This window comes from Lissotriton helveticus, chromosome 4_1 (genome assembly GCF_964261635.1).
Source record: "Lissotriton helveticus chromosome 4_1, aLisHel1.1, whole genome shotgun sequence".
Taxonomy (NCBI): domain Eukaryota; kingdom Metazoa; phylum Chordata; class Amphibia; order Caudata; family Salamandridae; genus Lissotriton; species Lissotriton helveticus.
Window position 1 is genome coordinate 972,963,846 of NC_136063.1, and position 26,057 is coordinate 972,989,902.

Consider the following 26,057-nt stretch of genomic DNA (forward strand, 5'->3'; position numbering starts at 1 on the left):
TTTTCCGTGCCTTCGGCCTGGAGCCCCCAGACACCCAGGGGAGGACCACCGTGAAAACCATGGAGCCCGACCTGGGCACTCTGCCATACCGTCAGCCTAGATGGAGCCCCGGACGCCCAGGGGACGAATGCCCGGGACGCATGGAGCCCCTCCTGGGCACTTTTCCATGCATTCGGCCTGGAGCCCCCAGACACCCAGGGGAGGACCACCGTGAAAACCATGGAGCCCGACCTGGGCACTCTTCCATACCGTCAGCCTAGATGGAGCCCCGGACGCCCGGGGGATGAATGCCCGGGACGCATGGAGCCTGTCCTGGGCACTTTTCCATGCCGTCAGCCTGGATGGAGCCCCGGACGCCCGGCGGACGACTGCCCAGGAGCCATGGAGCCCGTCCTGGGCAATTTGACATGCAGTTGGCCTGGAGGAAGGAAGCCCCGGGTGGCCTAGGGAGGTGTTGCCCAGGCATAGCCCATCTGGTCCCCATGGCAGAGAACCACCAGCCTCGGAGGGGTGTCCGGGCGTACCCTTCTCCCTAGTAATCCGGAGGAAAATTACCCCCTTTTCTTGTAATCTGTGCACGTGAGGTGACAGAGGGGACCCAAGGCGCGAATGTACCTGACCTCCTGGAGCCCTCGCTGGGATCCGGGCGGCGAATGGCACCTCATCGGGACTTCCAGGGAAGTTCGGCCATCTGGTCACCCCATAAGAAAGCGTTGCGGGCAACCAGATGCCCGAGGGGATCCGGGCGACCAGATGGCCGAGGGAATCTGGGCGATCAGATGGCTGGACACGGAAGTGAAGCCGCCTGGACTCTCCCGACCCTGTCCCCGTCCCCGTGCCCGGGACGCATGGAGCCCGTCCTGGGCACTTTTCCATGCCTTCGGCCTGGAGCCCCCAGACACCCAGGGGAGGACCACCATGAAAGCCATGGAGCCCGACCCGGGCACTCTGCCATACCGTCAGCCTGGATGGAGCCCCGGACGCCCGGGGGATGAATGCCCGGGACGCATGGAGCCCGTCCTGGGCACTTTTCCATGCCTTCGGCCTGGAGCCCCCAGACACCCAGGGGAGGACCACCGTGAAAACCATGGAGCCCGACCCGGGCACTCTGCCATACCGTCAGCCTAGATGGAGCCCCGGACACCCAGGGGACGAATGCCCGGGACGCATGGAGCCCGTCCTGGGCACTTTTCCATGCCTTCGGCCTGGAGCCCCCAGACACCCAGGGGAGGACCACCATGAAAACCATGGAGCCCGACCTGGGCACTCTGCCATACCGTCAGCCTAGATGGAGCCCCGGACGCCCGGGGGATGAATGCCTGGGACGCATGGAGCCTGTCCTGGGCACTTTTCCATGCCGTCAGCCTGGATGGAGCCCTGGACACCCGGGGGACGACTGCCCAGGAGCCATGGAGCCCGTCCTGGGCAATTTGACATGCAGTTGGCCTGGAGGAAGGAAGCCCCGGATGGCCTAGGGAGGTGTTGCCCAGGCATAGCCCATCTGGTCCCCATGGCAGAGAACCACCACCCTCGGAGGGGTGTCCGGGTGTACCCATCTCCCTAGTAATCCGGAGCAAAATTACCCCCTTTTCTTGAAATCTGTGCACGCGAGGTGACAGAGGGGACCCAAGGCGTGAAAGAACCCGACCTCATGGAGCCCTAGCTGGGATCCGGGAGGCGAATGGCACCTCATCGGGACTTCCAGGGAAGTTCGGCTATCTGGTCCCCCCCCATAGGAAAGCGTTGCGGGCGACCAGATGGCCAAGGGAATCTGGCCGATCAGATGGCCGGGCATGGAGGTGAAGCCGCCTGGACTCTTCCCCACCCCGTCCCCGTCCCGGGACGAATGCCCGGGACGCATGGAGCCCGTCCTGGGCACTTTTCCATGCCGTCGGCCTGGAGCGCCCCAACACCCAGGGGAGGACCACCCTGGAAACCATGGAGCCCGACCCGGGCACTCTGCCATGCCGTCAGCCTGGATGGAGCCCCGGACGCCCGGGGGACGAAGGCCCGGGACGCATGGAGCCCGTCCCGGGCACTCTGCCATGCCGCCGGCCTGGATGGAGCCCCGGACGCCCGGGGGACGAATGCCCGGGACGCATGGAGCCCGTCCCGGGCACTCTGCCATGCCGTCGGCCTGGATGGAGCCCTGGACACCCGGGGGACGACTGCCCAGGAGCCATGGAGCCCGTCCTGGGCAATTTGACATGCAGTTGGCCTGGAGGAAGGAAGCCCCGGATGGCCTAGGGAGGTGTTGCCCAGGCATAGCCCATCTGGTCCCCATGGCAGAGAACCACCACCCTCGGAGGGGTGTCCGGGTGTACCCTTCTCCCTAGTAATCCGGAGCAAAATTACCCCCTTTTCTTGAAATCTGTGCACGCGAGGTGACAGAGGGGACCCAAGGCGTGAAAGAACCCGACCTCATGGAGCCCTAGCTGGGATCCGGGAGGCGAATGGCACCTCATCGGGACTTCCAGGGAAGTTCGGCTATCTGGTCCCCCCCCATAGGAAAGCGTTGCGGGCGACCAGATGGCCGAGGGAATCTGGACGATCAGATGGCCGGGCATGGAGGTGAAGCCGCCTGGACTCTTCCCCACCCCGTCCCCGTCCCGGGACGAATGCCCGGGACGCATGGAGCCCGTCCTGGGCACTTTTCCATGCCGTCGACCTGGAGCGCCCCAACACCCAGGGGAGGACCGACCTGGAAACCATGGAGCCCGACCCGGGCACTCTGCCATGCCGTCAGCCTGGATGGAGCCCCGGACGCCCGGGGGACGAAGGCCCGGGACGCATGGAGCCCATCCCGGGCACTCTGCCATGCCGCCGGCCTGGATGGAGCCCCGGACGCCCGGGGGACGAATGCCCGGGACGCATGGAGCCCGTCCCGGGCACTCTGCCATGCCGTCGGCCTGGATGGAGCCCCGGACGCCCGGGGGACGACTGCGCAAGAGCCATGGAGCCCATCCCGGGCACTCTGCCATGCCGTCCCGACAAATTCGTACGGACTCCTAACCTTCCGACACGGATCGGAATCGAGCCCATTCTGACCCAGCAGATTTCAGGTTGACTTGCTATATATTTCACGTACGATTTTATTGGGGCCGATTCCGATCCGGTACGTAAAAGCACATCCGACCGAATGTCGGACAACCACGTACTCCCGGTGCCGGGGATCGAACCGTGATCACCAAATGGGGATATCCCAAAAATCTGGCATGGATATGGGGCGCCAGGACAGGTTTGAAGACCACTGTTCTAGTGTCTCATTTTGGACAGTTTATCTCCTTGGATCACACGCTGCTTGAAGGATTGGAAGGAATCAGTAGCATTTCATCATCTGCTAATTGTTCAATAGTATGCTATATATTTAGTGAGCCTATTAGTTTAGTCTGTTAGAGCATGTAGTTAAAAACGCAAAGGACATACTTTCAATCAGTCTCCGAGCCAATACTTGATACTCCTTTAATGTTGAAAATAGATGTATTTTCTTCTGTATCATGTTTACCTCTATATGTCCTTTGCGCAGAAGCTGATAGAATGAGTAGATGAATCAATTAAATATAGGTCATGAATATTTATTTATTGCTAAACTACGTGGAAAATACGTTACTGGTTCAAAATTCTAACACTAAGTATGGAAATCTCTTTTGTATTGCATTTTTTTTGAAGTCATATTAGTTTCTTCATGTTGATAATATGAAACTATTATTCATATTAAACAGCTGAAATTAAGCTTTCCAAATCTTCCGGTTTAATTATCATTAGCACTGCTTCCTGTGCTGGTCCTCCAGAAGATGTGCAAAATGGCCTGTTAGCTCAGTTGGTTAGCACATGGTGTCAAAAACGCCAAGGTCACAGGTTCGATAACTGTACAGGCCTAGTTTAATTGTTTGAAAAAAGATTAATTTTTCTTGTGTCTCATTTTGGACTGTTTTTCACCTTGGATCAAACGCTGCTTGAAGGATTGGATGAATACATTTGATATAATTGTAGAATGAATTACTATTCTTAAAGCGCCTGGAATATCTAATAATGGTTCTAAGTTCTAACGCCAAGTAACTAAATCTCTTATTTATTGCAATTTATTGAGATCATTTTTGTTTAGTCTTGTTGATAATATATAAAGATACTATGAATGTAAACGGCTGAATGTAAGCTTTCCAACTATCCCGGATTAACAATCAGTAGGACTTCATCATCTGCTTCATCTTCAATAGTATGCTATATATTTAGTGAGACTATTAGTTTAGTCTGTTAGAGCATGAAGTTAAAAACGCCAAGGACATACTTTCAATCAGTCTTCAAGCCAATACTTGATGGTCCTTTAATGTTGAAAATAGATGTATTTTCTACTGTATCATGTTTATCTCTATATTTCTTTTGAGGAGAAGCTGATAAAATGATTAGATGAATCAATTCAATATAGGTGATGAATATTTATTTATTGCTTAACCACATGGAAAAAACGTTAATGGTTCTAAGTTCTAACACTAAGTATGAAAATCTCTTTTGTATTGTAATTTTTTTTAAGTCATATTAGTTTCTTCATGTTGATAACATATAACTATAACTTCATGGTAAACTGATTAGATTAAGCTTTCCAAATCTCCTGGGTTTACTATCATTTGTCCTTCTTCATATGCTGGACCTCCAGGTAGATGTGCAAAATGGCCTGTTAGCTCAGATGGTTAGAGCGTGGTGCTAATAACGCCAAGGTCACAGGTTAGATCCCTGTACAGGCCAAGTTTAATTGTTTGAAAAAAGATGAATTTTTCTTTTGTCTCATTTTGGACTATTTATCTCCTTGGATCACACGCTGCTTGAAGGATTGGATGGAATCAGTAGCATTTCATCATCTGCTAATTCTTCAATAGTATGCTATATATTTAGCGAGCTTATTAGTTTAGTCTGTTAGAGGATGTAGTTAAAAACGCAAAGGACATACATTCAATCAGTCTCCAAGCCAAAACTTGATGCTCCTTTAATGTTGAAAATAGATGTATTTTCTTCTGTATCATGTTTACCTCTATATTTCCTTTGCGCAGAAGCTGATAGAATGATTAGATGAATCAATTGAATATAGGTGATGAATATTTATTTATTGCTAAACCACGTGGAAAAAACGTTACTGGTTCAAAATTCTAACACTAAGTATGGAAATCTCTTTTGTATGGCAATTTTTTTGAAGTCATATTAGTTTCTTCATGTTTATAATATGAAACTTAATTCATATTAAACAGCTGAAATTAAGCTTCCCAAATCTCCCGGTTGAACTATCATTAGCACTGCTTCCTGTGCTGGTCTTCCAGAAGATGTGCAAATTGGCATGTTAGCTCAGTTGGTTAGAGCATGGTGCTAATAAAGCCAATGGCACAGGTTCGATCCCTGTACAGGCCAAGTTTAATTGTTTGAAAAAAGATGAATTTTTCTTGTGTCTCATTTTGGACTATTTATCTCCTTGGATCAAACGCTGCTTGAAGGATTAGATGAATACATTTGATATAATTGTAGAATTAATTACTTTTCTTAAAGCGCCTGGAATATCTATTAATGTTTCTAAGTTCTAACGCCAAGTAACTAAATCTCTTATTTATGGCAATTTATTGAGATCATTTTTGTTTAGTCTTTTTGATACTATATAAAGATACTATGAATGTAAACAGCTGAATATAAGCTTTCCAACTATCCCGGATTAACAATCAGTAGGACTTCATCATCTGCTTCATCTTCAATAGTATGCTATATATTTAGTGAGACTATTAGTTTAGTCTGTTAGAGCATGAAGTTAAAAACGCCAAGGACATACTTTCAATCAGTGTCCAAGCCAATACTTGATGCTCCTTTAATCTTGAAAATAGATGTATTTTCTACTGTATCATGTTTATCTCTATATTTCCTTTGAGGAGAAGCTGATAAAATGATTAGATGAATCAATTCAATATAGGTGATGAATATTTATTTATTGCATAACCACATGGAAAAAACGTTAATGGTTCTAAGTTCTAACACTAAGTAAGAAAATCTCTTTTGTATTGTAATTTTTTTAAAGTCATATTAGTTTCTTCATGTTGATAATATATAACAATAACTTCATGGTAAACTGCTGAAATTAAGCTTTCCAAATCTCCTGTGTTTAATATCATTTGTCCTTCTTCATATGCTGGACCTCCAGGTAGATGTGCAAAATTGCCTGTTAGCTCAGATGGTTAGAGCGTGGTGCTAATAACGCCAAGGTCACAGGTTCGATCCCTGTACAGGTCAAGTTTAAGTGTTTGAAAAAAGATGAATTTTTCTTGTGTCTCATTTTGGACTATTTATCTCCTTGGATCACACGCTGCTTGAAGGATTGGATGGAATCAGTAGCATTTCATCATCTGCTAATTCTTCAATAGTATGCTATATATTTAGTGAGCCTATTAGTTTAGTCTGTTAGAGCATGAAGTTAAAAACGCAAAGGACATACTTTCAATCAGTCTCCAAGCCAATACTTGATGCTCCTTTAATGTTGAAAATAGATGTATTTTCTACTGTATCATGTTTACCTCTTTATGTCCTTTGCGCAGAAGCTGATAGAATGATTATATGAATCAATTGAATATAGGTGATGAATATTTATTTATTGCTAAAACAAGGGGAAAATACGTTACTGGTTCGAAATTCTAACACTAAGTATGGAAATCTCTTTTGTATTGCAATTTTTTTGAAGTCATATTTGTTTCTTCATGTTGATAATATGAAACTATAAGTCATATTAAACAGCTGAAATTAAGCTTTCCTAATCTCCCGGTTTAACTATCATTAGCACTTCTTCATGTGCTGGTCCTCCAGAAGACATGCGAAATGGCCTGTTAGCTCAGTTGATTAGCGCATGGTGCTCATAACTCCAAGGTCACAGGTTCGATACCTGTACAGGCCAAGTTTATTTGTTTGAAAAAAGATGAATTTTTCTTGTGTCTCATTTTGGACTGTTTATCTCCTTGAATCAAACGCTGCTTGAAGGATTGGATTAATACATTTGATATAATCGTAGAATTAATTACTATTCTTAAAGCGCCTGAAATATCTATTAATGGTTCTAAGTTCTAACCCCAAGTAAATAAATCTCTTATTTATTGCAATTTATTGAGATCATTATTGTTTAGTCTTGTTGATAATATATAAAGATACTATGAATGTAAACTGCTGAATATAAGCTTTCCAACTATCCCGGATTAACAATCAGTAGGACTTCATCATCTGCTTCATCTTCAATAGTATGCTATATATTAGTGAGACTATTGGTTTAGTCTGTTAGAGCATGAAGTTAAAAACGCCAAGGACATACTTTCAATCAGTCTCCAAGCCAATACTTAATGCTCCTTTAATGTTGAAAATAGATGTAATTTCTACTGTATCATGTTTATCTCTATATTTCCTTTGAGGAGAAGCTGATAAAATGATTAGATGAATCAATTCAATATAGGTGATGAATATTTATTTATTGCTTAACCACACGGAAAAAACGTTAATGGTTCTAAGTTCTAACACTAAGTATGACAATCTCTTTTGTATTGTAATTTTTTTAAGTCATATTAGTTTCTTCATGTTGATAATATATAACTATAACTTCATGGTAAACTACTGAACTTAAGCTTTCCAAATCTGATGGGTTAACTATCATTTGTCCTTCTTCATATGCTGGACCTCCAGGTAGTTGTGCAAAAAAGCCTGTTAGCTCAGATGGTTAGAGTGTGGTGCTAAAAACGCCAAGGTGACAGGTTCGATCCCTGTACAGACAAGTTTAATTGTTTGAAAAAAGATGAAATTTCTTGTGTCTCATTTTGGACTGTTTATCTCCTTGGATCAAACGCTGCTTGAAATATTGGATGGAATCAGTAGCATGTCATCATCTGCTAATTCTTCAATAGTATGCTATATATTTAGTGAACCTATTAGTTTAGTCTGTTAGAGCATGTAGATAAAAACGCAAAGGACATACTTTCAATCAGTCTCCAAGCCAATACTTGATGCTCCTTTAATGTTGAAAATAGATGTATTTTCTTCTGTATCATGTTTACCTCTATATGTCCTTTGCGCAGAAGCTGATAGAATGATTAGATGAATCAATTGAAGATAGGTGATGAATATTTATTTATTGCTAAACCACGTGGAAAATACGTTACTGGTTCAAAATTCTAACACTAAGTATGGAAATCACTTTTGTATTGCAATTTTTTTGAAGTCATATTAGTTTCTTCATGTTGATAATATGAAACTATAATTCATATTAAACAGCCGAAATTAAGCTTTCCAAATCTCCTGGTTTAACTATCATTAGCACTTCTTCCTGTGCTGGTCCTCCAAACGATGTACAAAATGGCCAGTTAACTCAGTTGGTTAGAGCGTGGTGCTAATAACGCCAAGGTCACAGGTTCGATCCCTGTAGAAGCCAAGTTTAATTGTTTGAAAAAAGATGAATTTTTCTTGTGTCTCATTTTGGACTGTTTATCTCCTTGGATCAAACGCTGCTTGAAGGATTGGATGGAATCAGTAGCATTTCATCATCTGCTAATTCTTCAATAGTATGCTATATATTTAGTGAGCCTATTAGTTTAGTCTGTTAGAGCATGAAGTTAAAAACGCAAAGGACATACTTTCAATCAGTCTCCAAGCCAATACTTGATGCTCCTTTAATGTTGAAAACAGATGTATTTTCTTCTGTATCATGTTTACCTCTATATTTCCTTTGCGCAGAAGCTGATAGAATGATTAGATGAATCAATTGAATATAGGTGATGAATATTTATTTATTGCTAAACCACGTGGAAAATACGTTACTGGTTCAAAATTCTAACACTAAGTATGGAAATCACTTTTGTATTGCAATTTTTTTGAAGTCATATTAGTTTCTTCATGTTGATAATATGAAACTATAATTCATATTAAACAGCCGAAATTAAGCTTTCCAAATCTCCCGGTTTAACTATCATTAGCACTTCTTCCTGTGCTGGTCCTCCAAACGATGTGCAAAATGGCCAGTTAACTCAGTTGGTTAGAGCGTGGTGCTAATAACGCCAAGGTCACAGGTTCGATCACTGTACAGGCCAAGTTTAATTGTTTGAAAAAAGATGAATTTTTCTTGTGTCTCATTTTGGACTGTTTAACTCCTTGGATCAAACGCTGCTTGAAGGATTGGATGGAATCAGTAACATTTCATCATCTGCTAATTCTTCAATAGTATGCTATATATTTAGTGAGCCTATTACTTTAGTCTGTTAGAGCATGAAGTTAAAAACGCAAAGGACATACTTTCAATCAGTCTCCAAGCCAATACTTGATGCTCCTTTAATGTTGAAAATAGATGTATTTTCTTCTGTATCATTTTTACCTCTATATTTCCTTTGCGCAGAAGCTGATAGAATGATTAGATGAATCAATTGAATATAGGTGATGAATATTTATTTATTGCTAAACCACGTGGAAAAAACGTTATTGGTTCAAAATTCTAACACTAAGTATGGAAATCTCTTTTGTATTGCAATTTTTTTGAAGTTATATTAGTTTCTTCATGTTGATAATATGAAACTTAATTCATATTAAACAGCTGAAATTAAGCTTTCCAAATCTCCCGGTTGAACTATCATTAGCACTGCTTCCTGTGCTGGTCCTCCAGCAGATGTGCAAATTGGTCTGTTAGCTCAGTTTGTTAGAGCGTGGTGCTAATAACGCCAAGGTCACAGGTTCGATACCTGTACAGACCAAGTTTAATTGTTTGAAAAAAGATGAATTTTTCTTGTGTCTCATTTTGGACTGTTTATCTCCTTGGATCAAACGCTGCTTGAAGGATTGGATGAATACATTTGATATAATTGTAGAATTAATTACTATTCTTAAAACGCCTGGAATATCTATTAATGGTTCTAAGTTCTAACGCCAAGTAACTAAATCTCTTATTTATTGCAATTTATTGAGATCATTTTTGTTTAGTCTTGTTGATAATATATAAAGATATTATGAATGTAAACAGCTGAATATAAGCTTTCCAAATATCCCGGATTAACAATCAGTAGGACTTCATCATCTGCTTCATCTTCAATAGTATGCTGTATATTTAGTGAGACTATTAGTTTAGTCTGTTAGAGCATGAAGTTAAAAACGCCAAGGACATACTTTCAATCAGTCTTCAAGCCAATACTTGATGGTCCTTTAATGTTGAAAATAGATGTATTTTCTACTGTATCATGTTTACCTCTTTATGTCCTTTGCGCAGAAGCTGATAGAATGATTGGATGAATTAATTGAATATAGGTGATGAATATTTATTTATTGCTAAACCACGTGGAAAATACGTTACTGGTTTGAAATTCTAACACTAAGTATGGAAATCTCTTTTGTATTGCAATTTTTTTGAAGTCATATTTGTTTCTTCATGTTGATAATATGAAACTATAATTCATATTAAACAGCTGAAATTAAGCTTTCCTAATCTCCCGGTTTAACTATCATTAGCACTTCTTCATGTGCTGGTCCTCCGGAAGATGTGCAAAATGGCTTGTTAGCTTAGTTGGTTAACCCGTGGTGCTAATAACGCCAAGGTCACAGGTTCGATCCCTGTATAGGCTAAGTTTAATTGTTTGAAAAAAGATGAATTTTTCTTGTGTCTCATTTTGGACTGTTTATCTCCTTGGATCAAATGCTGCTTGAAGGATTGGATTAATACATTTGATATAATTGTAGAATTAATTACTATTCTTAAAGCGCCATGAATATCTAATAATGGTTCTAAGTTCTAACGCCAAGTAACTAAATCTCTTATTTATTGCAATTTATTGAGATCATTTTTGTTTAGTCTTGTTGATAATATATAAAGATACTATGAATGTAAACAGCTGAATATAAGCTTTCCAACTATCCCGGATTAACAATCAGTAGGACTTCATCATCTGCTTCATCTTCAATAGTATGCTATATATTAGTGAGACTATTAGTTTAGTCTGTTAGAGCATGAAGTTAAAAACGCCAAGGACATACTTTCAATCAGTCTCCAAGCCAATACTTAATGCTCCTTTAATGTTGAAAATAGATGTAATTTCTACTGTATCATGTTTATCTCTATATATCCTTTGAGGAGAAGCTGATGAAATGATTAGATGAATCAATTCAATATAGGTGATGAATATTTATTTATTGCTTAACCAAATGGAAAAAACGTTAATGGTTCTAAGTTCTATCACTAAGTATGACAATCTCTTTTGTATTGTAATTTTTTTTAAGTCATATTAGTTTCTTCATGTTGATAATAAATAACTATAACTTCATGGTAAACTGCTGAAATTAAGCTTTCCAAATCTGCTGGGTTAACTATCATTTGCCCTTCTTCATTTGCTGGACTTCCAGGTAGTTGTGCAAAATAGCCTGTTAGCTCAGATGGTTAGAGTGTGGTGCTAATAACGCCAAGGTGACAGGTTCGATCCCTGTACAGACAAGTTTAATTGTTTGAAAAAAGATGAATTTTTCTTGTGTCTCATTTTGGACTGTTTATCTCCTTGGATCAAACGATGCTTGAAGGATTGGATGGAATCAGTAGCATTTCATCATCTGCTAATTCTTCAATAGTATGCTATATATTTAGTGAGCCTATTAGTTTAGTCTGTTAGAGCATGTAGTTAAAAACGCAAAGGACATACTTTCAATCAGTCTCCAAGCCAATACTAGATGCTCTCTTTAATGTTGAAAATAGATGTATTTTCTTCTGTATCATGTTTACCTCTGTATGTCCTTTGCGCAGAAGCTGATAGGATGATTAGATGAATCAATTGAATATAGGTGATGAATATTTATTTATTGCTAAACCACGTGGAAAATACGTTACTGGTTCAAAATTCTAACACTAAGTATGGAAATCTCTTTTGTATTGCAATTTTTTTGAAATCATATTAGTTTCTTCATGCTGATAATATGAAACTATAATTCATATTAAACAGCTGAAATTAAGCTTTCCAAATCTCCCGGTTTAACTATCATTAGCACTGCTTCCTGTGCTGGTCCTCCGGAAGATGTGCAATTTGGCCTGTTAGCTCAGTTGGTTAGAGCGTGGTGCGAATAACGCCCAGGTCACAGATTCGATCCCTGTACAGGCCAAGTTTAATTGTTTGAAAAAAGATGAATTTTTCTTGTGTCTCATTTTGGACTGTTTATCTCATTGGATCAAACGCTGCTTGAAGGATTGCATGAATACATTTGATATAATTGTAGAATTAATTATTATTCCTAAAGCGCCTGGAATATCTATTAATGGTTCTAAGTTCTAACGCCAAGTAACTAAATCGCTTATTTATTGCAATTTATTGAGATCATTTTTGTTTAGTCTTGTTGATAATATATAAAGATACCATGAATGTTAACAGCTGAATATAAGCTTTCCAACTATCCTGGATTAACAATCAGAAGGACTTCATCATCTGCTTCATCTTCAATAGTATGCTATATATTTAGTGAGACTATTAGTTTTGTCTGTTAGAGCATGAAGTTAAAAACGCCAAGGACATACTTTCAATCAGTCTCCAAGCCAATACTTGATGCTCCTTTAATGTTGAAAATAGATGTATTTTCTACTGTATCATGTTTATCTCTATATTTCCTTTCAGGAGAAGCTGATAAAATGATTAGATGAATCAATTGAATATAGGTGATGAATATTTATTTATTGCTAAACCACGTGGAAAAAACATTACTGGTTCAAAATTCTAACACTAAGTATGGAAGTCTCTTTTGTATTGCAATTTTTTTGAAGTCATATTAGTTTCTTCATGTTGATAATATGAAACTATATTTCATATTAAACAGCTGAAATTAAGCTTTCCAAATCTCCCGGTTTAACTATCATTAGCACTGCTTCCTGCGCTGGTCCACCGGAAGATGTGCAAAATGGCCTGTTAGCTCAGTTGGTTAGCGCTTGGTGCTAATAACGCCAAGATCGCAGGTTCGATCCCTGTACAGGCCAAGTTTAATTGTTTGAAAAAAGATGAATTTTTCTTGTGTCTCATTTTGGACTGTTTATCTCCTTGGATCAAACGCTGCTTGAAGTATTGGATGAATACATTTGATATAATTGTAGAATAATTACTATTCTTAAAGCGCCTGGAATATCTATTAATGGTTCTAAGTTCTAACACCAAGTAACTAAATCTCTTATTTATTGCAATTTATTGAGATCATTTTTGTTTAGTCTTGTTGATAATATATAAAGATACTATGAATGTAAACAGCTGAATATAAGCTTTCCAACTATCCCGGATTAACAATCAGTAGGACTTCATCATCTGCTTCATCTTCAATAGTATGCTATATATTTAGTGAGACTATTAGTTTGGTCTGTTAGAGCATGAAGTTAAAAACGCCAAGGACATACTTACAATAAGTCTCCAAGCCAATACTTGATGCTCCTTTAATGTTGAAAATAGATGTATTTTCTACTGTATCATGTTTATCTCTATATTTCCTTTGAGGAGAAGCTGATAAAATGATTAGATGAATCAATTGAATATAGGTGATGAATATTTATTTATTGCTAAACCACGTGGAAAAAACATTACTGGTTCAAAATTCTAACACTAAGAATGGACATCTCTTTTGTATTGCAATTTTTTTGAAGTCATATTAGTTTCTTCATGTTGATAATATGAAACTATAATTCATATTAAAGAGCTGAAATTAAGATTTCCAAATCTCCCGATTTAACTGTCATTAGCACTGCTTCCTGTGCTGGTCCTCCAGAAGAAGTGCAAAATGGCCTGTTAGCTCAGTTGGTTAGAGCGTGGTGCTAATAACGCCAAGGTCATAGGTTCGAGCCCTGTACAGGCCAAGTTTAATTGTTTGAAAAAAGATGTTTTTTTTGTGTCTCATTTTGGACTGTTTATCTCCTTGGATCAAACGCTGCTTGAAGGATTGGATGGAATCAGTAGCATTTCATCATCTGCTAATTCTTCAATAGTATGCTATATATTTAGTGAGCCTATTAGTTTAGTCTGTTAGAGCATGCAGTTAAAAACGCGAAGGACATACTTTCAATCAGTCTCCAATCCAAAACTTGATGCTCCTTTAAATGTTGAAAATAGATGTATTTTCTTCTGTATCATGTTTACCTCTATATGTACTTTGCGCAGAAGCTGAAAGAATGATTAGATGAATCAATTGAATAAAGGTGATGAATATTTATTTATTGCTAAACCACGTGGAAAAAGCGTTAGTGGTTCAAAATTCTAACACTAAGTATGGAAATCTCTTTTGTATTGCAATTTTTTTGCAGTCATATTAGTTTCTTCATGTGGATAATATGAAACTATAATTCATATTAAACAGCTGAAATTAAGCTTTCCAAATCTCCCGGTTTAACTATCATTAGCACTGCTTCCTGTGCTGGTCCTCCAGAAGAAGTGCAAAATGGCTTGTTAGCTTAGTTGGTTAGAGCGCGGTGCTAATAACACCAAGGTCACAGGTTCGATCCCTTTACAGGCCAAGTTTAATTGTTTGAATAAAGATGATTTTTTCTTGTGTCTCATTTTGGACTGTTTATCTCCTTGGATCAAACGCTGCTTGAAGGATTGGATGCAATCAGTAGCATTTCATCATCTGCTAATTCTTCAATAGTATGCTATATATTTAGTGAGCCTATTAGTTTAGTCTGTTAGAGCATGCAGTTAAAAACGCAAAGGACACACTTTCAATCAGTCTCCAATCCAATACTTGATGCTCCTTTAATGTTGAAAATAGATGTATTTTCTTCTGTATCATGTTTACCTCTACATGTACTTTGCGCAGAAGCTGAAAGAATGATTAGATGAATCAATTGAATATAGGTGATGAATATTTATTTATTGCCAAACCACGTGGAAAAAACGTTACTGGTTAAAATTCTAACACTAAGTATGGAAATCTCTTTTGTATTGCAATTTTTTTGAAGTCATATTAGTTTCTTCATGTTGATAATATGAAACTATAACTCATATTAAAGAGCTGAAATTAAGCTTTCCAAATCTCCCGATTTAACTATCATTAGCACTGCTTCCTGTGCTGGTCCTCTGGAAGATATGCAAAATGGCCTGTTAGCTCAGTTGGTTAAAGCGTGGTGCTAATAATGCCAAGGTCACAGGTTCGATCCCTGTACAGGCCAAGTTTAATTGTTTGAAAAAAGATGAATTTTTCTTGTGTCTCTATTTTGACTGTTTATCTCCTTGGATCAAACGCTGCTTGTAGGATTGGATGAATATATTTGATATAATTGTAGAACTAATTACTATTCTTAAAGCGCCTGGAATATCTATTAATGGTTCTAAGTTCTAACGCCAAGTAACTAAATCTCTTATTTATTGGAATTTATTGAGATCATATTTGTTTAGTCTTGTTGATAATATATAAAGATACTATGAATGTAAACAGCTGAATATAAGCTTTCCAGCTATCCCGGATTAACAATCAGCAGGACTTCATCATCTGCTTCATCTTCAATAGTATGCTATATATTTAGTGAGACTATTAGTTTTGTCTGTTAGAGCATGAAGTTAAAAACGCCAAGGACATACTTTCAATCAGTCTCCAAGCCAATACTTGATAATCCTTTAATGTTGAAAATAGATGTATTTTCTACTGTATCATGTTTATCTCTATATTTCCTTTGAGGAGAAGCTGATGAAATGATTAGATGAATCAATTCAATATAGGTGATGAATATTTATTTATTGCATAACCACATGGAAAAAACGTTAATGGTTCTAAGTTCTAACACTAAGTATGAACATCTCTTTTGTATTGTTATTTTTTTGAAGTCATATTAGTTTCTTTATGTTGATAATATATAACTATAACTTCATGGTAAACTGCTGAAATTAAGCTTTCCAAATCTCCTGGGTTAACTATCATCAATCAATCAGAGCATTTATATAGCGCACTACTCACCCGGGGGGTCTCAACGCGCTGGGGGTAGGGGGTCCGCTACTGCTTGAACAGCCAGGTCTTGAGCTGCTTCCTGAAGGCGAGGTGGTCTTGGGTCAGGCGGAGGTGGGTTGGAAGGGAGTTCCAAGTCTTGGCGGCCAGGTAGGAGAAGGACCTTCCTCCTGTGGTGGCTCTTCGGATGCGGGGGACGGCGGCGAGGGCGTGGCTGGTCGATCGAAGCTGGCGTTTGGGAGCGTAGAAGTTGAGGCGGCTGTTGAGGTATCCTGGGCCTTGGTTGTGTAGGGCTTTGTGTGCATGGGTGAGGAGCCGGAAGGTGATTCTCTTGTTGACCAGGAGCCAGTGCAGGTCTCTCAGGTGTCCGGAGATGTGGCTGCGGCGGGGGATGTCCAGGATGAGTCGTGCTGAGGTGTTCTGGATCCGCTGGAGTCTCTTCTGGAGTTTGGCGGTGGTTCCGGCATAGAGGGAGTTGCCGTAGTCCAGACGGCTGGTGACGAGGGCCTGGGTGACCGTCTTCCTGGTCTCGGAGGGGATCCATCGGAAGATCTTGCGTAGCATGCGTAGGATGTTGAAGCACGACGAGGAGATGGCGTTGACTTGTCTGGTCATGGAGAGGGAGGAGTCCAGGATGAAGTCTAGGTTGCGTGCGTGGTCTGTTGGTTTGGGTGCGCTGCCCAGGGCGGGAGGCCACCAGGAGTCGTCCCAGGCGGAGGGTGAGGATCCCAGAATGAGGGCTTCCGTCTTGTCCGAGTTCAGTTTCAGGCGGCTGTTCGACATCCATTTGGCTACGTCTGTCATCCCTTCGTGCAGGTTGGCTCTGGCGGTGGTGGGGTCGTTGGTGAGGGAGAGGATCAGCTGGGTGTTGTCGGCGTAGGAGATGATGTTGAGGTTGTGCTGGCGTGCGATGGCTGCGAGGGGGCTCATGTAGACGTTGAAGAGTGTTGGGCTGAGCGAGGAGCCTTGAGGAATGCCGCAGATGACTTCGGTGGCCTCCGATCTGAACGGGGGGAGGCGGACTCCCTGTGTCCTTCCGGCGAGGAAGGAGATGATCCACTCCAGTGCCTTCTCCTGGATTCCGACGTTGCTGAGGTGCTGTACTAGGGTACGGTGGCAGACAGTGTCGAAGGCTGCGGAGAGGTCCAGGAGGATGAGGGCCGCTGTTTCTCCGTTTTCGAGCAGGGCTCGGATGTCATTGGTGGCTGCGATCAGGGCGGTCTCGGTGCTGTGGTTGGCCCGGAAGCCAGACTGCGAGAGGTCGAGGGAACCGTTCGTCTCGAGGAAGGCGGCCAGTTGCTTGTTGACGGTCTTCTCGATGACTTTTGCTGGAAACGGGAGCAGTGAGATGGGACGGTAGTTCTTGAGGTCGGTGGGGTCGGCTGATGGTTTCTTGAGTAGGGCGCTGAGTTCGGCGTGCTTCCAGCTCTCCGGGAAGGTGGCGGTGTCGAAGGAGGTGTTGATGATGTCCCGCAGGTGGGGTGCGATGACTGCGTCGGCCTTGTTGAAGACGTGGTGGGGGCAGGGGTCTGTCGGAGATCCGGAGTGGATGTTCATCGTGCGGATTGTGTCTTCGGTGCTGATCGGGGTCCAGGCGCGGAGGGTGGTGGTGGGGGGCGGTGGTTTGGTCGTGGCGTGGGTCGGTTGAGTGCTGAAGCTGTTGTGGATGTCTGCGATCTTGTTGTGTAAGTAGGAGGCGAGGGAGTTGCAGAGGTCTTGCGAAGGGGTGATGTTGTTGTTACCGGCGTTGGGGTTGGAGAGCTCTTTCACGATGTTGAAGAGTTCCTTGCTGTTGTGTGTGTTGTTGTCCAGTCGTTCCTTGAATGCGGTTTTCTTGGTGGCGTGGATCAGTTGGTGGTGTTTTCGGGTGGCGAGCTTGAGGGCAGTCATGTTGTCCGGTGTTGGGTCTCTGCGCCAGGTTTTCTCGAGTGCTCTGCAGTTCTTCTTGGAGCTCTTGAGTTCGTCGTTAAACCATGGGGCTTTCTTGCTGCCGGGTCTGCTCGGCGGGGTCTTCAGAGGGGCGAGGTCATCTGCGCAGTCGCTGATCCATTTCGTGAGGTTGGTGGCCACTAGGCTGGGGTTCGTTGTGCTGGTGGGAGGGTTCTTGCTCAGGGAAGTAGCGAGCTGGTCTGCAGTGATCTTGTTCTAGCTTCTGCGGGGAACCTGTTGCTGGTGATGGTGGAGCGTGGTCCTTCTGAAGCTGAAGTGGACGCAGCTGTGGTCCGTCCAGTGGAGTCCAGTGGCGTGGCTGAAGGCGATGTCCTTGCTGGATGAGAAGACCGGGTCGAGTGTGTGTCCGGCGTAGTGGGTGGGGGTGGTCACCAGTTGCTTGAGTCTGAGGGTGGCGAGGTTGTCCAGCAGGGTGGTGGTGTTGCGGTCGTTGTTGTTCTCCAGGTGGAAGTTGAGGTCCCCGAGGAGGATGTAGTCAGTGGAGAGGAGGGCGTGCGGGCTGATGAAGTCTGTGATGTCTTCGCTGAATTGTGTGCGTGGTCCCGGGGGTCTGTAGATGAGGGTGCCTCTGAGGGTGGTCTTGGGGTTGGTGTGGATCTGGAAGTGCAGGTGTTCGGCGGGTGCGAGGGTGTCGTCGGCGTTGGTCATGATGCGGATGGTGTTCCTGTGGATGATGGCGATGCCTCCTCCTGTCTGGTTGACGCTGTCCCTCCGGATGATCTTGTAGCCGTCCGGGATGGCGATGGCGATGTCGGGCGATGAGGAGGCGTTCATCCAGGTTTCTGTGAGGAAGGCGACGTCTGGGGCTGTGGTGTCGAGCAAGTTCCAGAGCTCGATGGCGTGTCTGTGGACGCAGCGGGTGTTGAGCAGGATGCACTTCAGGTGGCTGCTGTTGGTGTTCGGCTTGGTGGGTCCGGCTGCTGGTGTGGCGTGGGTCCGGTTACAGGTGAACTTGCAGGAGTGGCAGCTGAAGGGTCCGTGGGTGCGTCTCGGTGTGGCTCGGTAGCAGCCCGGGGTTCGGCCGGTGTTGAGTGCGTTGAGTTCGGCCGTGTCGTAGGTCCGTCGGGTTGGCTTCCGTCGTTGGGGGCCAGGGGTCCTGGCACTGGGCGCGGTCCAGGCGCGGACGGGCGCAGACGGGCTTACCTTTGGCGCGCAATCGGCGCTCCCGCTGCGCGTCACCGCTGCGCGTGCGCACGGTCACCATTTATGTCGAAGTGCAGGGAGGGAGGGGCAGCTGGGAGGCGGGGAGGAAGGGGGCGTGGCTACACTCCCCGGCGGCGGGAATCGGCAGCGGGGAGCGGGTGCAGGGGTCAGCAGCACAGGGGGGAAACAGGTGCAGAGAGCAGCACGGGGACAAAAACAAAGTAACAGGGAACAGACTGTAGAAATAAAATACAGCAGAAACTAGTACAGGAAGACAGTGGCACACAACGCGGAAAAAAAAACAGGCGGGGGCGTGGCCTGAGGGCGGGCCCGAGGGCGGGAAGGCTCTGCGAGGCAGGATGTATCGGCAGGCGGGGGCACGCGCAGCAGCTGGTGGCCGTGCGGCGCGGGGCTGACCTTCTTCATATGCTGGACTTCCGGGTAGTTGTGCAAAATGGCCTGTTAGCTCAGATGGTTAGAGCGTGGTGCTAATAATGCCAAGGTCACAGGTTCCATCCCTGTACAGGCCAAGTTCAATTGTTTGAAAAAAGACTAATTTTCCTTGTGTCTCATTTTGGACTGTTTATCTCCTTGGATCAAACGCTGCTTGAAGGATTCTATGGAATCAGTAGCATTATATCATCTGCTAATTCTTCAATAGTATGCTATATATTTAGTGAGCCTATTAGTTTAGTCTGTTAGAGCATGAAGTTAAAAACGCAAAGGACATACTTTCAATCAGTCTCCAAGCCAATACTTGATGCTCCTTTAATGTTGAAAATAGATGTATTTTCTTATGTATCATGCTTACCTCTATATGTCCTTTACGCAGAAGCTGATAGAATGATTAGATGAATTGATTGAATATAGGTGATGAATATTTATTTATTGCTAAACCACGTTGAAAAAACTTTACTGGTTCAAAATTCTAACACTAAGTATGGAAATCTCTTTTGTATTGCAATTTTTTTGAAATCATATTAGTTTCTACATGCTGATAATATGAAACTATAATTCATATTAAACAGCTGAAATTAAGCTTTCCAAATCTCCCGGTTTAACTATCATGAGCACTGCTTCCTGTGCTGGTCCTCCGGAAGATGTGCAAAATGGCCTGTTAACTCAGTTGGTTAGAGCGTGGTGCTAATAATGCCAAGGTCACAGGTTCGATCCCTGTACAGGCTAAGTTTAATTGTTTGAAAAAATATGAATTTTTCTTGTGTCTCATTTTGGACTGTTTATCTCCTTGTATCAGACGCTGCTTGAAGGATTGGAAGAATACATTTGATATAATCGTAGAATTAATTACTATTCTTAAAGCGCCTGGAATATCCATTAATGGTTCTAAGTTCTAACGCCAAGTAACTAAATCTCTTATTTATTGCAATTTATTGAGATCATTTTTGTTTAGTCTTGTTGATAATATATAAAGATACTATGAATGTAAACAGCTGAATATAAGCTTTCCAACTATCCCGGATTAACAATCAGTAGGACTTCATCATCTGCTTCATCTTCAATAGTATGCTATATATTTAGTGAGACTATTAGTTTAGTCTGTTAGAGCATGAAGTAAAAAACGCCATGGACATACTTTCAATCAGTCTTCAAGCCAATACTTGATGGTCCTTTAATGTTGAAAATAGATGTATTTTCTACTGTATCATGTTTACCTCTTTATGTCCTTTGCGCAGAAGCTGATAGAATGATTAGATGAATCAATTGAATATAGGTGATGAATATTTATTTATTGCTAAACCACGTGGCAAATACGTTACTGGTTCGAAATTCTAACACTAAGTATGGAAATCTCTTTTGTATTGCAATTTTTTTGAAGTCATATTAGTTTCTTCATGTTGATAATATGAAACTATAATTCATATTAAACAGCTGAAATTAAGCTTTCCAAATCTCTCGGTTTAACTATCATTAGCACTTCTTCATGTGCTTGTCCTCTGGAAGATGCGCAAAATGGCCTGTTAGCTCAGTTGGTTAGAGTGTGGTGCTAATAACGCCAAGGTCACAGGTTCGATCCCTGTAGAGGCCAAGTTTAATTGTTTGAAAAAATATGAATCTTTCTTGTGTCTCATTTTGGACTGTTTATCTCCTTGGATCAAACGCTGCTTGAAGGATTGGATTAATACATTTGTTATAATTGTAGAATTAATTACTATTCTTAAAGCACCTGGAATATCTATTAATGGTTCTAAGTTCTAACGGCAAGTAACTAAATCTCTTATTTATTGCAATTTATTGAGATCATTTTTGTTTAGTCTTGTTGATAATATATAAAGATACTATGAATGTAAACAGCTGAATATAAGCTTTCCAACTATCCCGGATTAACAATAAGTAGGACTTCATCATCTGCTTCATCTTCAATAGTATGCTATATATTAGTGAGACTATTAGTTTAGTCTGTTAGAGCATGAAGTTAAAAACGCCAAGGACATACTTTCAATCAGTCTCCAAGCCAATACTTGATGCTCCTTTAATGTTGAAAATAGATGTAATTTCTACTGTATCATGTTTATCTCTATATTTCCTTTGAGGAGAAGCTGATAAAATGATTTAATGAATCAATTCAATATAGGTGATGAATATTTATTTATTGCTTAACCACATGGAAAAAACGTTAATGGTTCTAAGTTCTAACACTAAGTATGACAATCTCTTTTGTATTGTAATTTTTTTTAAGTCATATTAGTTTCTTCATGTTGATAATATATAACTATAACTTCATGGTAAACTGCTGAAATTAAGCTTTCCAAATCTGCTGGGTTAACTATCATTTGCCCTTCTTCATTTTCTGGACCTCCAGCTAGTTGTGCAAAAAAGCCTGTTAGCTCAGATGGTTAGAGTGTGGTGCTAATACCGCCAAGGTGACAGGTTCGATCCCTGTACAGACAAGTTTAATTGTTTGAAAAAAGATGAATTTTTCTTGTGTCTCATTTTGGACTGTTTATCTCCTTGGATCAAACGCTGCTTGAAGGATTGGATGGAATCAGTAGCATTTCATCATCTGCTAATTCTTCAATAGTATGCTATATATTTAGTGAGCCTATTAGTTTAGTCTGTTAGAGCATGTAGTTAAAAACGCAAAGGACATACTTTCAATCAGTCTCCAAGTCAATACTTGATGCTCCTTTAATGTTGAAAATAGATGTATTTTCTTCTGTATCATGTTTACCTCTATATGTCCTTTGCGCAGAAGCTGATAGAATGATTAGATGAATCAATTGAATATAGGTGATGAATATTTATTTATTGCTAAACCACGTGGAAAATACGTTACTGGTTCAAAATTCTAACACTAAGTATGGAAATCACTTTTGTATTGCAATTTTTTTGAAGTCATATTAGTTTCTTCATGTTGATAATATGAAACTATAATTCATATTAAACAGCCGAAATTAAGCTTTCCAAATCTCCCGGTTTAACTATCATTAGCACTTCTTCCTGTGTTGGTCCTCCAGAAGCTGTGCAAAATTGCCTGTTAGCTCAGTTGGTTAGAGCGTGGTGCTAATAACGCCAAGGTCACAGGTTCGATCCCTGTACAGGCCAAGTTTAATTGTTTGAAAAAAAATGAATTTTTCTTGTGTCTCATTTTGGACTGTTTATCTCCTTGGATCAAACGCTGCTTGAAGGATTGGATGGTATCAGTAGCATTTCATCATCTGCTAATTCTTCAATAGTATGCTATACATTTAGTGAGCCTATTAGTTTAGTCTGTTAGAGCATGAAGTTAAAAACGCAAAGGACATACTTTCAATCAGTCTCCAAGCCAATACTTGATGCTCCTTTAATGTTGAAAATAGATGTATTTTCTTCTGTATCATGTTTACCTCTATATTTCCTTTGCGCAGAAGCTGATAGAATGATTAGATGAATCAATTGAATATAGGTGATGAATATTTATTTATTGCTAAACCACGTTGAAAAAACGTTACTGGTTCAAAATTCTAACACTAAGTATGGAAATCTCTTTTGTATTGCAATTTTTTTGAAGTCATATTAGTTTCTTCATGTTGATAATATGAAACTATAATTCATATAAAACAGCTGAAATTAAGCTTTCCAAATCTCCCGGTTTAACTATCATTAGAACTTCTTCATGTGCTGGTCCTCCAGAAGATGTGCAAAATGGCCTGTTAGCTCAGTTGGTTAGAGCGTGGTGCTAATAACGCCAAGGCCACAGGTTCGATCCCTGTACTGGTGAAGTTTAATTGTTTGAAAGAAGATGAATTTTTCTTGTGTCTCATTTTGGACTGTTTATCTCCTTGGATCAAACGCTGCTTGAAGGATTGGATTAATACATTTGATATAATTGTAGAATTAATTACTATTCTTAAAGCGCCTGGAATATCTATTAATGGTTCTAAGTTCTAACGCCAAGTAACTAAATCTCTTATTTATTGCAATTTATTGAGATCTTTTTTGTTTAGTTTTGTTGATAATATATAAAGATACTATGAATGTAAACAGCTGAATATAAGCTTTCCAACTATCCCGGATTAACAATCAGTAGGACTTCATCATCTGCTTCATCTTCAATAGTATGCTATATATTAGTGAGACTATTAGTTTAGTCTGTTAGAGCATGAAGTTAAAAACGCCAAGGACATACTTTCAATCAGTCTCCAAGCCAATACTTAATGCTCCTTTAATGTTGAAAATAGATGTAATTTCTACTGTATCATGTTTATCTCTATATTTCCTTGGAGGAGAAGCTGATAAAATGATTAGATGAATCAATTCAATATAGGTGATGAATATTCATTTATTGCTTAACCACATGGAAAAAACGTTAATGGTTCTAAGTTCTAACACTAAGTATGACAATCTCTTTTGTATTGTAATTTTTTTTAAGTCATATTAGTTTCTTCATGTTGATAATATATAACTATAACTTCATGGTAAACTGCTGAAATTAAGCTTTCCAAATCTGCTGGGTTAACTATCATTTGCCCTTCTTCATATTCTGGACCTCCAGGTAGTTGTGCAAAAAAGCCTGTTAGCTCAGATGGTTAGAGTGTGGTGCTAATAACGCCAAGGTGACAGGTTCGATCCCTGTACAGACAAGTTTAATTGTTTGAAAAAAGATGAATTTTTCTTGTGTCTCATTTTGGACTGTTTATCTCCTTGGATCAAACGCTGCTTGAAGGATTGGATGGAATCAGTAGCATTTCATCATCTGCTAATTCTTCAATAGTATGCTATATATTTAGTGAGCCTATCAGTTTAGTCTGTTAGAGCATGTAGTTAAAAACGCAAAGGACATACTTTCAATCAGTCTCCAAGTCAATACTTGATGCTCCTTTAATGTTGAAAATAGATGTATTTTCTTCTGTATCATGTTTACCTCTATATGTCCTTTGCGCGGAAGCTGATAGAATGATTAGATGAATCAATTGAATATAGGTGATGAATATTTATTTATTGCTAAACCACGTGGAAAATACGTTACTGGTTCAAAATTCTAAAACTAAGTATGGAAATCACTTTTGTATTGCAATTTTTTTGAAGTCATATTAGTTTCTTCATGTTGATAATATGAAACTATAATTCATATTAAACAGCCGAAATTAAGCTTTCCAAATCTCCCGGTTTAACTCTCATTAGCACTTCTTCCTGTGTTCGTCCTCCAGAAACTGTGCAAAATGGCCTGTTAGCTCAGTCGGTTAGAGCGTGGTGCTAATAACGCCAAGGTCACAGGTTCGATCCATGTACAGGCCAAGTTTAATTGTTTGAAAAAAGATGAATTTTTTTTGTGTCTCATTTTGGACTGTTTAGCTCCTTGGATCAAACGCTGCTTGAAGGATTGGATGGAATCAGTAGCATTTCATCATCTGCTAATTCTTCAATAGTATGCTATACATTTAGTGAGCCTATTAGTTTAGTCTGTTAGAGCATGAAGTTAAAAACGCAAAGGACATACTTTCAATCAGTCTCCAATCCAATACTTGATGCTCCTTTAATGTTGAAAATAGATGTATTTTCTTCTGTATCATGTTTACCTCTATATTTCCTTTGCGCAGAAGCTGATAGAATGATTAGATGAATCAATTGAATATAGGTGATGAATATTTATTTATTGCTAAACCACGTTGAAAAAACGTTACTGGTTCAAAATTCTAACACTAAGTATGGAAATCTCTTTTGTATTGCAATTTTTTTGAAGTCATATTAGTTTCTTCATGTTGATAATATGAAACTTAATTCATATTAAACAGCTGAAATTAAGATTTCCAAATCTCCCGGTTTAACTATCATTAGCACTTCTTCATGTGCTGGTCCTCCAGAAGATGTGCAAAATGGCCTGTTAGCTCAGTTGGTTAGAGCGTGGTGCTAATAACGCCAAGGTCACAGGTTCGATCCCTGTACAGGCCAAGTTTAATTGTTTGAAAAAAGATGAATTTTTCTTGTGTCTCATTTTGGACTGTTTATCACCTTGGATCAAACGCTGCTTGAAGGATTGGATTAATACATTTGATATAATTGTAGAATTCATTACTATTCTTAAAGCGCCTGGAATATCTATTAATGGTTCTAAGTTCTAACGCCAAGTAACTAAATCTCTTATTTATTGCAATTTATTGAGATCATTTTTGTTTAGTCTTGTTGATAATATATAAAGATACTATGAATGTAAACAGCTGAATATAAGCTTTCCAACTATCACGGATTAACAATCAGTAGGACTTCATCATCTGCTTTATCTTCAATAGTATGCTGTCAGGCTAGCACACTAGAATTCCATCGAAGCCGACGATTGCTCCCAATGCCCCACCACCACAGAAACCGCCAGAAATATAAATCTTGGCAACTGCTGAAGCGGCAGGGAAAGGGGAAGTGGACAGAGAGAGAGAGATGGCCAGGTAGAGAATACGCTTCTCTGGTCTTCTATCTTCGCTGGTGTAGTACAACTGCACCTGTAGAAAGACAATACTTAACACCTGCACTCTAAATGAGACTTAATATCTAATACCCTATGGGATTTGTGTTACCTTGAAAGCCTGGCTTGTAGCTTCTCTCTCATGTAG

The 26,057-nt window shown here is 41.0% G+C and overlaps 6 non-coding genes across 6 annotated transcripts; all 6 read left to right on the top strand.

Moving 5' to 3' along the window:
- The first annotated feature begins 7,704 nt into the window (after window positions 1-7,704).
- On the top strand, window positions 7,705-7,778 carry TRNAF-AAA (transfer RNA phenylalanine (anticodon AAA)). The gene has a single exon. It is a non-coding gene; the product is annotated as a tRNA-Phe (tRNA).
- A 5,991-nt stretch (window positions 7,779-13,769) lies between these two features.
- On the top strand, window positions 13,770-13,843 carry TRNAI-AAU (transfer RNA isoleucine (anticodon AAU)). The gene has a single exon. It is a non-coding gene; the product is annotated as a tRNA-Ile (tRNA).
- Window positions 13,844-15,077: 1,234 nt separating this feature from the next.
- TRNAI-AAU (transfer RNA isoleucine (anticodon AAU)) lies at window positions 15,078-15,151 on the top strand. The gene has a single exon. It is a non-coding gene; the product is annotated as a tRNA-Ile (tRNA).
- A 5,836-nt stretch (window positions 15,152-20,987) lies between these two features.
- Window positions 20,988-21,061, top strand: TRNAI-AAU (transfer RNA isoleucine (anticodon AAU)). Its single transcript has one exon. It is a non-coding gene; the product is annotated as a tRNA-Ile (tRNA).
- Window positions 21,062-24,676: 3,615 nt separating this feature from the next.
- Window positions 24,677-24,750, top strand: TRNAI-AAU (transfer RNA isoleucine (anticodon AAU)). Its single transcript has one exon. It is a non-coding gene; the product is annotated as a tRNA-Ile (tRNA).
- Window positions 24,751-25,330: 580 nt separating this feature from the next.
- Window positions 25,331-25,404, top strand: TRNAI-AAU (transfer RNA isoleucine (anticodon AAU)). The gene has a single exon. It is a non-coding gene; the product is annotated as a tRNA-Ile (tRNA).
- Window positions 25,405-26,057: the final 653 nt, after the last annotated feature.